Source organism: Marmota flaviventris, chromosome 10, assembly GCF_047511675.1.
Source record: "Marmota flaviventris isolate mMarFla1 chromosome 10, mMarFla1.hap1, whole genome shotgun sequence".
Taxonomy (NCBI): domain Eukaryota; kingdom Metazoa; phylum Chordata; class Mammalia; order Rodentia; family Sciuridae; genus Marmota; species Marmota flaviventris.
The window spans coordinates 108,040,889-108,056,105 of NC_092507.1; the positions used below are offsets into that span (position 1 = coordinate 108,040,889).

The 15,217-nt window shown below is 41.7% G+C and overlaps 1 pseudogene; it reads left to right on the forward strand.

Annotated features, from left to right (window-relative positions):
- The first annotated feature begins 5,244 nt into the window (after positions 1–5,244).
- LOC114096672 (cofilin-2 pseudogene) lies at positions 5,245–5,891 on the forward strand (annotated as a pseudogene).
- The last annotated feature ends 9,326 nt before the right edge of the window (positions 5,892–15,217 follow it).

Below are 15,217 nucleotides of genomic sequence, written 5' to 3' on the forward strand. Positions count from 1 at the left end.
GACCGGCTTTCGCACGTGGCAGCCGCCGAGCCAATTCAGATTCACGCACGCTCCGGTAACGAAAAGTATTCAGTAATAGCCTTTTGCTGCAACTTTTTTTCCTGATAATCCTTCTTCTTCTGAACTTTCTTTTTCTTTCTGACTAGAGTTCCTGGGCTTTTATCAACACATGCCCTAACTATTCTTGGTTCCATTGGGGTGCCTTCTTCTCTTAGTAATTTACTTAACACCCCTTCCATATTTTCATCACAAAGACAATACAATACACTGAGACAAAACAAGACACAAACATACTGTATCAATCTTCTCCATTTTCTCAAAATGGCCATTTTTCCTCTCGCCCTATCCGGGAGGAGCAGATTTGCTCCCGTCCTATCTAGGGACGGGCAGCTTTTTTTTTGGTCACTTATCCCCGAGTGTCCTGGGGCTCCCCGTACGGGCCACCATCTGCCACAGTCCGGCTGCGGCAGAATAACCGGAGGGTGACAAGCAACTTGTGTACATTGATACAGCAGGAGTGGGAGCCCTTTATTGTAGGACCGGAGGGGTATATATACATTCTACACAGCTTATCTTAATTAACATAAACTAGATACAGCAGTCAACCAATAAGGAATCTCCACACTTAATGGCTCACTGGCGTTACTTCACAAACCACTCCCTCTGCAAAATGCCAGGTGCCATCTTGACTTGTTTACAGACTCTAACAGCTGGCCTCCTCAGACTGACAGTCTCCGAGGGCCCAAGATAGGGAGGGTCAAGAGCACTCATTCAGCAAATCTCTCCCAGCTCCTCCTGTGTATGGTAGTAGATGTGTGTGCTGGGGATTCCTCGGGGCCAGAAGGACCTCACCAAGATCTTCCAACAGCTTGTGCTGAGTGCTGTGTCAGCTATGCTAAGTTCTCTAAAAGAAAGAAAGGGGAGGATGGTGTGGAGCATGGATGGAACCATTTGATAAGGGGTAACCTGCTCTGGCCACTTGATGAGGCAAGATTAGAGCACAGGCATGAAAGAAAAGAGGGAGAGAGGTGTGTAGCTACCAGAAGAGAACATTCTAAGCTAAGAGAGGTACATGTGCAAAGGCCCTGAGGCAGGGTTGTGCTTCATGGGTTGGCAGCTGGTGTGCAGTGACAGTGGGAGACAATGAAGCTAAGAGAGAAGGAGCACTGGAATTTGTGTGCACTCCAGGTGAATCTGGATTTCACCCAAGTGTCAGGGAACTACTAGAGGGCTTTGAGTAGGACCAGGGAGGAAGGGAAGAGCTCAGAGGGCCCTGGCACGGATTCTGTCAGGGGGCCTTTACCTTGGTGGCAACTGTGTGGCCTGAGGCCTGGAATCCAACCTGCAGGAAAGAATCCTGGTAATGGCCAGCATGAAGGCCAATAGATAAGAGCTGGGAATGCCTCTCTGCAGATAAGTTTCAGTTCATAAATCCCACAACCTGGGAAGCTCATCACTGCCTTGGACATTCCATACCAGCAGGAAGTCAGCTTCTTGCTCCCTCCAGCTGTCTCTACTAGCGACACTATCTGAATCCAGGTATTGGAGACAGCCTGGATCACTGAAGGGCAGTGGCAGGACTCCTACTAGCCTGTCTGGCTCGCTAGCATTTTCTCCATGGCTACTGTCCCTCTGGTCAGACAGGTGTGAATAGGGCCAACTGGCTACACAAACAGTGTTGCCCCTGCACTTCAAGTTCACCTGGGCCATGCCAATATTGGCATTAGATTTTAATAAACTATTGCAAGAAAAACATGCCACAGTTTCTTATCTTCAAAGCTCCAACCCCCTCCTCACTTCCTGTAGACATACAGCAGGAAGGTGAGTGGTGCATTCTGGGGATAGGGAGGAGGTGCAGGTGGAGAGAGGCCCTGCTTATAACATGGGATCAAATTCAGCATCCCCAGGGTCCCTAAAACATCCTGGGGTGGAAAAACATTTAGTGTTTAAATCTAGGCTTCAAATGGAGTGGGACACCTGAAACATAGGAGGAAAATTAAAAAAAAGAACTCATGGGACAAGGATCAGATGCCTTACACTGGGCATCAGGCAGTGAAAGTCAGGGATTCCTGGAAGCTCATTGCTCATTGGGCAATGAGCATGGTGATTTCTACCATCTCCTAGCATCTGCCTTCAGGGAGCGTGCAGGCTGCGGCCTGGGGAGGAGGAAGTCAGGCTGAGCCCTGAGAACATGCTGAGTTGAGGGACTGAGGCTCAGAGTCTGAAAGACTGAGGGACCTTGAAAGGTACCAGAGCCAACAACACTGCAGAGAGAGGATTCAGGAACCTGTGCGAGATCCCTCATGATGGTTCGGCTGAGTACTGACCAGCACGTGTGTGTGTAAGCTGTCAGAGGCCAGGGAATCTTTTGGATCAAACATCCAAAAACAATTAGAGATCACACCATGCCTGAAAAGCACCAATAGACAGGAAAAGTGCCTATTTTCACCAGTCAACCTGGAAAATCTCATGATGTGTATTGTAGGATATTGGTAAAGTATTCTGAAAGTCTTGGCTCCAGTAATAGAAAATGATTCACCCTAAACTGAGCATGCTTGGATCCCACGTACCAATTTTAAAAGCACGACCCTAGAGGATCAGACTGTTTCTATGTGATCGAAATCAGACAAAGCTCCAGAGGACTTAGAGGAATACAAAAATACTGATCAAGGTCAAGTGTCTGCCAGTCAGTGGAAAGTTTTCAGGCACAGAAAGAAGCACCATCTTCATGACTGTCTACTAGGTAAAGCTTTCTTACACCAACATGAAAGGCACAAAAAAGAAAAAAATTGGTATAAATATTTTTTCTTTTGCAATGCTGGAGATCAAACTCTTGTGCATGCTAGATAAGCATTCTATCACTGATCTACATCCCCTGCTCAAGAACTGGTAAATTGGACTTCACCAAAATTAAACTGCCCTGCCTGATATAAACTTGTAACCACAACAATTAAGATGCCATAGGAGTGGGCTGGGATTGTGGCTCAGTGGCAGAGTGCTTGCCTTGCACACGTGAGGCCCTGGGTTCTATCCTCAGCACCAAATAAAAATAAATAAATAAAAATAAAGATACTATGTTCATCTACAACTAAAAAAAATTTTTTTAAATGCCATAGTAATAGTCAAGGTATAATGGACTAATGAAAGAGAATAGTGACTCCCTCCCCAAAGAGACCCACACACATAGACTTGACTTTATGTTTCTTTGTATCATATTATAACATACTGACTGACAGTCAGAAGAGAAATATAAAAATGTTTGATAAATCACTCTGGAATACTTGCTAATCCAGGAGAAATAAAATTGGATGCTTTGTACAAAAAAATCCTGTTGATTAAAGATAGTATGAAGTGCAACACAAAAAGAGTATATCTTAACTACCTTGGAGCAGGGAGGTATTCTCAAACTAAATTCAGAAAAAAAAAAATCAACAATAGAGAAAAAGATCCATAATTTTGGCTACACTAAAATTGACTTTAGCTCATCAAAAGACACCAGAATAAAAGTGAAAAGATAGGACTTAGAGTGGTAGAGGCTATTTGCAACTCACATCTTGTGATCGGTGTCTAAGAACATACTAAAAACTTACAAATCATAAGAAAATGGCAAACCACCCAATTAAAAATGACAAAGGGCCCAAACAGGAAATTGATAGAGAAGAGAGCATATAAAAAGCTGCCTCACCTCACAAGTAATAAGGGAAATGCCTAAAATAATACTGTGATACTGTTTGTCACCTATTGAATTGGCAAAAGCTATAGCACTTGATACACATTGGTGAGGGGCAGGGGTCAAGTTCTCAGGTGGTGAAAGTGTAATTTGGTACTACCACTTTGGAGAAGAATTTGGCATTCTAATAAGGTTGAGGATGTCATACCATTCAACTCAGAATCTAGGTATGAATACAGAAGGATTTCTCATGCATGTATACATTACAGAGACATGTACAAGAATGTTTATTGCAATACCACCAATAATGCCACCAAATTGGAAATGCAGTGTTGGTCAATGAATTGATGAATGAATTTTAAAAATATGCATTTGATGAGTATGTCAGGCAGTGACTATGAAAGAACTGGATAGTCTATCTCAGAATAAATGTGTTTTCATGGTTGTAATGATGCTTTATCATTTTCAACTGGAATGTAAGGAATAGACCTGATTTTAATTTTTTTTTTAAAGCAGGAAAAAAATAGAAAGCTCTAGGTATTGCCAAGGAAAAAGCATTTTGTAGATAAAGATTTCTTTTTCTTATTAAGATATGAGCCTTTAACTTACATTGTCTTTCTATATGCAGTAAAAAATTATCTTCAGTTCCACTGGAAAGATCCATTGTTTGATGGTTGGGATTTGAACTTGGGAGTGTGTGGCTCCAAAGTCCTAACTGCATGGTGCACATCTCTCATCTGGCCTTCCCTTCCAACCATTACTTGCCAGTGTGAGCCACTCTGTTCCTTTTATACCTGATAACTTTCCCAGCAGTTTTGCTTCTTCCTGGAAGTCCTTTCTTCTCTGCTCTAACTGGTCGAATCTCTCATATTTGGGACTCAGCTTCGTCATCACCTGCGGTGTCTGTCCTTCCCTGATCCGTTCAGTTTTGTGCATTGACCCTGCTCTGAGTTAGGGTCCCGAGAAGTTTTTCTCTCAATGTGTGTGTGGAAGTGGGGCCGAAGTTTGGGGAGGTTAATTGCTGATGTTACGCTGGAAGAATCCTTGCTTTGTAGAATTTGGAAATCCATTTTTAGCTTGAATCTCAGTAAGGAATTGTTTTTTCCTTCCAAGGGGAGCAAAATAAGCCCATTGATCCAGGGATAGTCACCAGGAGAGTATTGACTGAAGTAGTAAGATTCAAGACAGTTTCCAAGTTAAAGAGAGTTGCAGGGCCAACGGACATCATCTGGGTTGACAAATAGAATAGGAGCTGTGGAAAAAGCTAGACCTGAAGTGAACTTGAAGCCTTTGCAAACACAAATACCTAAAGGGCCTGGAGGGGCAGGGGCAGGAGATGCAGCTGTAGTACAGCCCTGGACTAGCAAGACTGAGGCTGTGTTGGGGCTGGGATTGTGGCTCAGCGGTAGAGCGCTCGCCTAGCACGGGCAGGACCGGGTTCGATCCTCAGCACCACATAAGAATAGAGGCATTGTGTTGTGTCCATCTACACCCCGCCTGCCTGCCTGCCCCTCCTTCTCCTCCTCCCAGATCCACAGAGCAGAGCCGCTGCCACAGTCACAGCCATGGGCATTATGGCTTCTGGAGTTACAGTGAATGATGAAGTCATCAAAGTTTTTAATGATATGAAAGTAAGGAAATCTTCTACACAAGAGGAGATCAAACAAAGAAAGCAGTTCTCTTCTGTTTAAGCGACGACAAAAGACAAATAATCGTAGAGGAAGCAAAGCAGATCTTGGTGGGTGACATTGGTGATACTGTAGAGGACCCCCTACACATCTTTTGTGAAGTTGCTACCTCTTCCTGGTTGCTGATATGCTTTGTACGATGCCACCTACGAAACAAAAGAGACTAAGGAAGGAGACCTAGTATTTATATTCTGGGCTCCTGAAAGTGCACCCTTAAAAAGCAAGATGATTTATGCTAGCTCTAAAGATGCCATTAAAAAGAAATTTACAGGTATTAAATACGAGTGGCAAGTACATGGCTTGGACGATATTAAGGACCTATCAACACTTGGAGAGAAATTGGGAGGCAATGTAGTAGTTTCACTTGGAGGAAAACCATTATAAAATGACCATCAAGTGCCATCTGGGTCTTAAGGGGTTTCATTTCTCCAGCTCAGTCCATTGGAATAGCATTAGGTGTTTTTTCATTTTTGTTTTTCCCTTTCCTCTGGGCCCTTCCAACACAGTGAATGAAGGAGATATCGTTCATTTAAGCAGCCTGTCAGTGATTACCATTAGACTCTTCAATACGGTTACTTTTATGTAGAAGGAATACCTTCCTGTCTTTATTTTAGCCAAAACAACTGGTTATATGCCTCCTTTGCAGCAAGCACTACAATGAATGTGATTATCAATGTGAATAGTCTAGAATACTGCAAAGGGTAAGCAGATTGAATGCCTTGAAAGTATTATCCACGGGTCAGATGGTGAACTTTTTTCAGTATTATTTATAGTTGCACTTGATTTTAGTTCTGTGAGGCTCTGGAGCATTCATACACTTCACCTGCCTTGGCAAGCCTTCTTTTATGACATGGCAGCATGGATATAACACTAGGCATTAAAAGCACTTTTTTAAAAAATGAGTTTAATCCCCCCAAAGGAATGCCAATTAAGTTTCATTAACTGTGTCATCAATTTATCCTAATACCTCAGTGTTCATCCCTATTACCTGTATATCTTCTTAAAAGAAATAGCTGTTATTAATGCCTTTTTTGTTTTCCATTGAGTGTACACTACTGAATAAGTGTAGGAGTTTTATGTTTACCATGTGAGTCTTGCAACACTAAAGATATTTTGAATATCAGTCATGATGGCAATTTATGTATAAAAGAGCCTTAAATGGAAAATTGTTTTGAGATCAAACTCCCCACCCTCACAAAAATGGCCACGTTGCAATGAAAATTATGGCATGTTAAAAAAATAAATAAATAAATAAAAATTCTCTTTTAAAGGTAATTTATCCTATTTAAAAAGAGAGATTTTCATTGGATGAATGGATCAAGAAAATGGAGTATGTATACACAACAGAGTTTTGTTCAGTCATAAAGAAGAATGAAATTATGTCATTTGCAGGAAAATAGATGAAACTAGAGACCATAATGTTACATGAAATAAGTCAAACTCAGAAGGTCAAGGGTCCTGTGTTTTCTCTCCTATGCAGAAGAAGATAGAGCAGAAAAAGAAAAAGAAAGGTGGGGATGGATCTCCTAAAAATCAAAGGGAAATAAGTAGAGGAAAGGAACCAGGAGTGGGAGGTGAGGAGGGATAGGGAGGTTCTGAGGTATGATATTGGTCAAATCATAGTGTTATATTGTGTGAATGTACCAATACGTAACAACAAATCCCATTGATATGGACAACTATAGTGCACCAATAAAAATGTGAAAAAAAAATAAAGAGAAATTTTGATAGATGATATCTCCAACAAATCAGAGCTAAACTTTCTCTTAGATTTGTGGCATAAGCGTTGCAATTCTTATTAGCTATGTCTTCTTCCTGTTTCTTCCTTTATTTGTGTGTTGGTTAGTTTTCCAGTTGTGGGAGCTCTAGAAATTTCCAGGTATGGTTTTCCTGCGAAGAATGAGTCCTTGAAGATATGGCCTTACTAGTTTCCCTGATTCGAGTATTTTATTACTCAATTTTAAAGTGTGGTCAGGAAGAGAATGGCAATCACCGTTGGCTGATAACATGATAAGTGCTGACAGTTCTTTCATAGGCACGTCTGACTCCATTCCCAGAACAAGCCCTGTGATGTGTTAGCATTTTATCCATTTTACAGAGAAGAAAGTAGAGGTGGATAGAGAGAAATTGGCTACCTTGGTGGTAAACAGGGAAGCAGAGATTTGAATAACATCCACTTCACTTCCATTGCCCCATTTCTAAACTAGAATGAGGTCCAACCATTTTTTTTTTAAAGGAAAACATTTCCACAGACGTCTCGTGTTGACTACAATGTTATGCTACTGAAGTGAACAAATATGAAACTAGAGGTCAACGTCCCGTGCCTATGGCACTTGTGACACTACAAACTAAAATACAAATTAAATGGAAACAAATTTTAAAATTATAAAAATCAATCTGACTTTACTAATGTGTAATTAATACCATTTTGTTGAAATAAAGTGGGGGCTCGCAATCAAAATACAATGTTGACTCTTAAGATACAGGTTCTTTTTGTATTTCTATCTGCTGTGTAATGATTCTACTTTCAAATTATGTTTTTCTTTTGGAATGATAGTGAAAATTCAAGATCTTTACAGCACACTGTGATATAGTTTAGGGTCAGCTTGCCTATATGATTATTTCATGATGAAAGCCACCTCTGGCCTTGTTTTGTTAGCCCATAACAATAAAAATGGAATTATGTTACTGGAATGTTTGCCCCTGTGGGTGAGTCTTTTGTTTGCTGTTTTCCTAGTGCCTAGAACAAGGATTGGCATGTAATATATGCTTGATAAACATTTACTGAATGCAGGTGCTACAGTTCAGTCGTCTCCCAAAAGCCCAGGCATTAAGGGCTTAGTACCCAGCCTGTGGTGATTTGGGGGCTTGGGAGGTGCAGGGCATGGAAACATTGTACCTGTGAGACATGTGCTCCACCACTGAGCTCCAGCTCCAGCCTGCATTGTGCTTTTGGGAATTTGTGGAACCTTTAAGAAGTGGGGCCAGGGAGGAGACCTCGTGGTCACCGGAGGTATGCACTGCCTTGCTTCCTTGCTTCCATGAGGTGAACAACTTGCTCCACCATGTGCTCCCAAAGCAAAGGGAACAACTGATTATCTCAAGTATTTTGTTACAGTAACAGAAAACTGACTACCACCGTAGGAGTTGATGATCTAAGAGATATTTGAAGCTAGTACATTGTTAAATGCAAATGCAAGTCTTGAATTATGGTCATCTAGATGGTTCAAAATGTACTACATTGCTGAGACAATGTTTTGAGATATTTGTTTATTAATTGGTTTCTCTGTTTATCCTCTCCAGTTCTGCCCTTTCTACCTCCACACATTAAAGCGGGTGCTTGGATTCAGTGCCTGTGACCTCATGAGAGAAATGTATGTAGTGGGTCTGAAAAGCACAGTTGCTTGCACACTTGATGTTGGTTTGTGCTCCCTAAGTCTTCAGATGACAGAGAAAATTTCAGAGTACACTCTTCCTCAGTGTGTTGATTATCATCTATTCCTACCTCCACAGCTACTCTTCATTTTTCTCTACCCTGACTTGTGCCTTGGGAGAATGATCTTTACGAACTGCATTACTGGGCCCTCTTGACTTTTGGTTTCTGTTTAGATTTGTCCTATGGGAGGCAATGACATGAACTTGGAGAGCCACATCTCAGAAATCACTTTCCTGCATGCACCTCAATGCATTGGTGTTTGAGCTCTGTAAAAGGTTATAGAATTTGTAACAAAACAGTGGAGGTATGGGATGAGGGCAACAAGGAGATCTGAGGTTAAGTTGTCTGTCCACCTGATGGGTAGGCAGTCTCAGAATTAGCAATTAAGTTTAATTATAGAAAATTAGCTTTTATATTTTACATACATAAGTTTGCAGACTCAGATTCACACCTGGCATGGTATTTTTTTAAAGGCTATCATTGCATTGGAATAGAAATTCAAAACTTAAAAATAATCATAGTGAGTTCAGTGCATCCCACTAGGAAGCCAATATGAGACAACACTATTCTAAATCACGGTAAAATTTGGGGTTATAAAATTCTAAAATCTGGTTAGCTTATGTACATGACTAAAAGTTGTTGGGGTTAAGATATGAGTTGTCTTCCAAAAACTCATGTGTGAGACAATGCAAGACAGTTTAGAGGTGAAATGATTGGATTATGATTGCCTTTACCTAATCAGAGCATTAATCCATGTAAATATATAGGTTGGTAGGTAGGTAGGTAGGAAGGGTGTGGATGGAGGAAATAGGACCCTAGGAGTATGTCTCTGGGGTTATATTTTGTCCCTGGTGAGTGGAGCTCTGTGTCTGCTTCCTTATTGCCATGTCCTGAGCTGCTTTTCGCTGCCACATCCTTCAGCCTTGATATCTTGCCTCACCTCAGGCCGAGAGCAATGGAATCAGCAGTCTATTGACTGAAACCGCTGAAACTATGAGCCCCCAAATAAACTTTTTTTTCCTCCTCTAAAATTGTTCTTTTCAGGCCTTTTGGTCACAGCAATAAAACAAAACAAATACCCTGACTAAAACAAAAGTTATACACTCTAGTTGGGCCTGGTGGCCCATACCTGTAGTCCCAAGTTGTTTTGGAGACTGATGCAGGAGAATCTCTTGAGCCCAGGAGTTCAAGACCAGCCGGGACAGCATAGTGAGGTCCTGTATCTAAAGCATGCAGGTAAGTAAGCAGGACTCTGAGAAGCAGGCAACACAGTGAGCAAGAATGAGCAATCTGTGCACTCGGAATCCAGCTTTGCCACTAACTAGCTGTATGGCTGGCTGTGCCTCAACTTCCTCATCTGTAAAACAGCACAAAATTTTAGGATTAAATAAGATAATATGTGTGAATAACTTCAAAAGGGTCAGCTCCCAATAGTGTATGTTGCTATTATTGTTACTGTGATCTCAGCAGTCATTCTAACATGCACTAACTACATTAATGTTTATCACTGAGCTGGTGACGGACAGCTGGAACCACTCACCCAAAGATGCACAAAGCATCTGTCTGCTTCCAAGGAGGTGACAGCTGTTCACTAAAGAATCCACTTCTCCTTCTCCTTTTTCTTGGGTCCTGAAGACCCAAGCTGAACTTGACTCCATTTCTAGCACCCTTGCAGACACACCTAGCATGTAACCAAGTTCTAGCTGATGGAGTGTTAGTATAATGGTTTGCTTGTCACTTGGGGGCCAGGGCTTTAAAGAGACACTAGGATGTTCCCATTCTAGTGTCTTGATGCAGAAGATGACAAGGCCCTAGGAAACCGTATTGTCACAAAACAGGTAGAGCCTGGTATCCTGAATTGCTGTTCCAAACTAAGAATGTCTCCTTTAATGCCAAAGTATGGGCAAGAAGTAAATGTTCTTTGCTTTTGAGCCCTTAACCCCTTATTTTTAAAGACAGCATTTTATTTTTTCCATATTTTATTGCTACAGTATAATTGCACATATTGGCAGGATGTGTTGTTATATATTTGCACATGCACACAATATAGTTTGACCAATATCATTCTCTAGTATTTCCCCTTTTCTTCCTCTTTTTCCTCCCCCTACTCCCTTTTCTCCACTCCATAGATCTCCCTTTGATTTTCGTAAGAGCCCCGGTTGTATACTTTCTGGGGGGTCTGTTTGTAGCAGCCAGTGTTATCCTAATTCATACATTCTTCTTTTAACTACAACCATGATAGAATACAGGGGAAGGGTGAATACCTTGCATTCAAATAGCCTTTGAGGTTGGAGTCAAAATTTCAGGAGGATGAGCCTAGGGAAGAAGCTAGAACCCTTCACAGAAGCCAGACCCTTTCGGATATTTCGGTTCTTGCTAACCAGTCTCACTCTAGCCAGTATTTTCCCACTCTCTCCTCTATCATTTTCTTTGTTTTTAAGGCTCCAAGGAAGTAGCCCCCTTAGCTCAGCAATGAATGGCATCTGCTAACAGCGTTGGCCCCTTTTTAATATCTGGGTCATGCTTTGTGTGTCTTTCTGCATTAGTGTGATGCAGAGCTCTTTCTACCCTTTGGTTCCTTTCCTAAATGATCAATTGGTAGTTTGTACAATGAAAGCTTAGTCTTCTAATAGCCCATAAATAATGTAATTTCTTAAAGGAATTTCATAATACCCAAGGCATAGAAACTATGTCTTTTAAAATAAGATTAGTTGTTACTTTTAGAAAATGTTATGAAATTCCATGTTAAATGCATATTCAGTTCTTGAGACAAAACTCCTTGCTTTGAATCAGCACTTTTCTGGAATGCAAGGCCCATGCTTCCACTAAATGGCAAGAACCGGTAGTGGTTCCCTTATTATTTTATCACCATCCTCCAGTGTCCAGTGTGAATTTGACCGAGACGTTTCTTACAACGTGCACAGCACCAATTTAACAAATCTGCATGTGCACTTAGACAGATCTGTGCAGAGTGAGCTCCTGTGAAGGCTGATTTTGAGGGTGCTGCTCTGGTTTGGACAGTGCAGAGAGGCCTAGCATGGGTCAGTTGCAGCATGGCCCTGTTCCACGCTACTGGATGGTGCCTTGGAGGGAGGTTTTGGGGTGTCTATTCTTCTCCTTTCACCAGGGGCACTGCCAGTCTGCAACCTGGGCTTGAAAGGTGTAGTAACACAACTGAAAACAAATAATAGGCACATTTTTTTCTAGAGTTGCTAACTGTCCCGGATTGACCAGCTCTCATCCAACAAGTAAGCTGATACTTGAGAAAAATGTGCACTTTAGAAACATTTGAAATTTGTACTCTCCCTTCTCTCTCTCTCCTCCCTCCCTCTCTCTCTCTCTCTCCTCTCCCTCCCTCTCTCCCCCCCTCAACTCCCAAACTTCTAATTCTTCTTAAGTTGGTATATGCAGATTTAAGTGTCTTCATTTTACATTTTAAAATAATATTCCAACTCTGAAAAAAATACTCTTTAGGCAATTTTCCAGGAAATAAATACATACCATGTGAAATTTTAGAAAAAAAAATAGGAAGAGAAATTAGGCACTCAGTACAATGAGGCATCCAATAACTTCTAAATCCCTGGAAAAATCAACATGGGGTAGATCTCTGTAGAGTTCTTAACGTTTTTCTGGTCTCCTAGGAATGCCAGTCTCCCAACTGAATGGAACACAGTTTGTAAGCAAGAATTGGCTCAAGTCAAATTGTGATTTTTAGTACTGGAAAATGATATTGATTAAATAATATCGTTATGTTGCGCACATGTATGAATATGTAACAAAAATCCTAACATCATGTGTCGCTATAATGCACCAATGAAAATATTTTTAAAATACGAAAAAAACCTGATTTTTCATTTTTCTATAGCAATGATTTTCATACTAGCAAAAATATCTATAATCTAAAGTGTATCCCCAAACACTGTGCAGAATGGGGTCCCACTCTATAGACCTTTCTCTGTGCTGGAGCTGGTGTCAGGTTTGGGTGGCTCTGCCATGACCACCCACTGAAGAGGAACTCTGCATTTACTCTCAGGGTGGGTTGCCAAGGGAAGGCAGACTTAAGTGCCAAAGAGCTTCACTCATCAGAAATCTTCCCTGAACCCTCCATGGCAGAAAAGTTTATCAGCTACTTGCCATTTGTCAGAACCATGGAAGCGTGATTTATCAGCTTTGGTACCAGCTGAGAATGGAGTGCCACCTTACAGGTCCAGTCAGGATGCCCCTGTAGGAAATTAGTGAGGGATAATTTGGCCAGTAGACCAAAATGCAAGCAGCACACTTGGCCGTTTGCTTTATAAGGAGGGAGAAGCAGCCTGAAGTCCAGATGGCACGGACTCCGGGTCAAGGGCGAATGGCTTGTCTGGTTGGTCAGGCCTGGAAGGAACCAGATTGGAAGGCCTGTGACAAGGAATTAGAGGAGAGAGGAATGTGGAGGAACTTACAGTTGAGGGCAAAAGGCGTGTATATCTTTGAGTCTTATATTACATTAATATCCACCAGGGAATGTCCACACAGAGGAAGCTCTCAGCAATGAAGTCAACAGACTGTCTCATTTTGTGGGTGTGGACAACTAATGCTTAGCATTTAATAAGATACCGCTGTGTGAAGAGACAGGCCAGCTGCTTGATAGCATGTGGGTTTCAATTTGTCCTTACCAGAACTGATACCTACTCTGCCAGGTATCTCTGTTAGCCTCACCAACCAAGGGCCCACAGACTATCTGATCTGTCGCCATGGGACCCTGCACAACGTTACAGCAACAAGCACATGGCCATGTGCTCCACTGATCTTACCAATCATCTGGTCAACTACTGATGAGTAGCTAGTCTACTGGGAGAGTGAGAAGGCAATATAGGACAGAAGGCTGAGCTAGAGCACTAGCTTTGGGGCAGTATTCCGTAGGGTTAGGGTGCTGCCCTCCAGGGTGCAATATATGCAGTGAGTTGGTGGCTATGGTGCTGCTGCTGAAAGATACAGGTTCAAGAACCAAGGGGGAGAAATAAATTTGGACCCTCTTACATTCACTGCTTCTCAAGTTTGCAATTTGGGGTTCCGCCATATGAGTGGTCCTGGTTTCCCCTGCGTTAATTACAGGTTATTTAGGTCAGTAGATGAACTGCCGTAGAAAAGAATGAGTCTATTGATGGGCTACATTAACCTAAGTAACAAGAGGAGCTAGGATGGCTCCTACGTAATGGGGTGTAGCTGGGACTCAGTAGATCCAATGGGGTGTCTGTGTTGCTGCAGGGATTGCAGTAAATGGGCAACTGTGACAGGTAGGGCTCGGTGAGGCCAAGGCAGCTGAGAACCTGTGTCTTCCCCTTAGGCAGACAACATAATGAAATCAAGAACTTGTGGTAGTACATGCAGCCTTTGTCTGGGGACATGCTTTTCAGGGAACCCAGAATGACTGCCAGCATCAGGAACCCAACAGGGGGACCTATTTTTTACTATATAAATCTTTATTTTATTTTATTTTATTTGTACTAGGACCTGAACCCAGGGGCTCATGCATGCTAGCCAAGTGCTCTACCCCAGCCCTTTTATTTATTTTTTAAAATATTTTTTTAGTTGTAGATGGACATAATATCTATATTTCTTTTTTCTTTCTTTCTTTCTCACTCATTCTCTTTCTTTCTTTCTTTTTATGCAGTGCTGAGGATGGAACCCAGGGCCTCACATATGCGAGGCAAATGCTTTACCACTGAGCTACAACCCCAGCCCCCCAGCCCTTTTATTTTGTATTTTAAGTTGCTCAGGCTGGCCTGAAACTTACTCCCCTCCTGCCTCAGTCCCCTGAGTAGCTGGAATTACAGGTGTATGTCACCATTCCCAGCTTTACATAAATTGTTGATGAATCTGTGAATGAAATACTGTGCATTGTGCTCTGTAGTCAAGGTGCTCAAGTTAATGCAAGTTTGAGAAGTGCTTAGGGATTCCAGGGAAGTCTATGTTGACATGTGGCACTCTCATTCCCTGTTGCAGCAATGTTTTCCACATGTCCCTCCCACAGAACCAGGGATCTTGTGGTGAAGACTTCTACTCAGTTCTGGAAATGCACCATACTACCTCCTTGCTTACCTCTACAAGCCACAATGTCAACAACAGGAAATCATTATTCCTTAAAGTTGGAGCAACAAAGAAATACAATCCTCAAGCCTTAATTATTTTTTTTTCCTCCTGAATAAAAAGTCAAGTCACAGGTGGCTATAATTAGGGTACGGTATCACTTTCACATTTTATTGCTCCACACATAAGCTAGTTGGAATATTTTTGTAAGTGACTTAATGATTTCATTTAAAAATCATCCCATGTGTTATGATCCTATACTTAGAAGATCAAAAACCTCCAGCAAAAGACTGTTAGAGATAATAAATACAACAAAGTCAAAGGTTACGAAATCGCTGGGGATATTATTCCTAT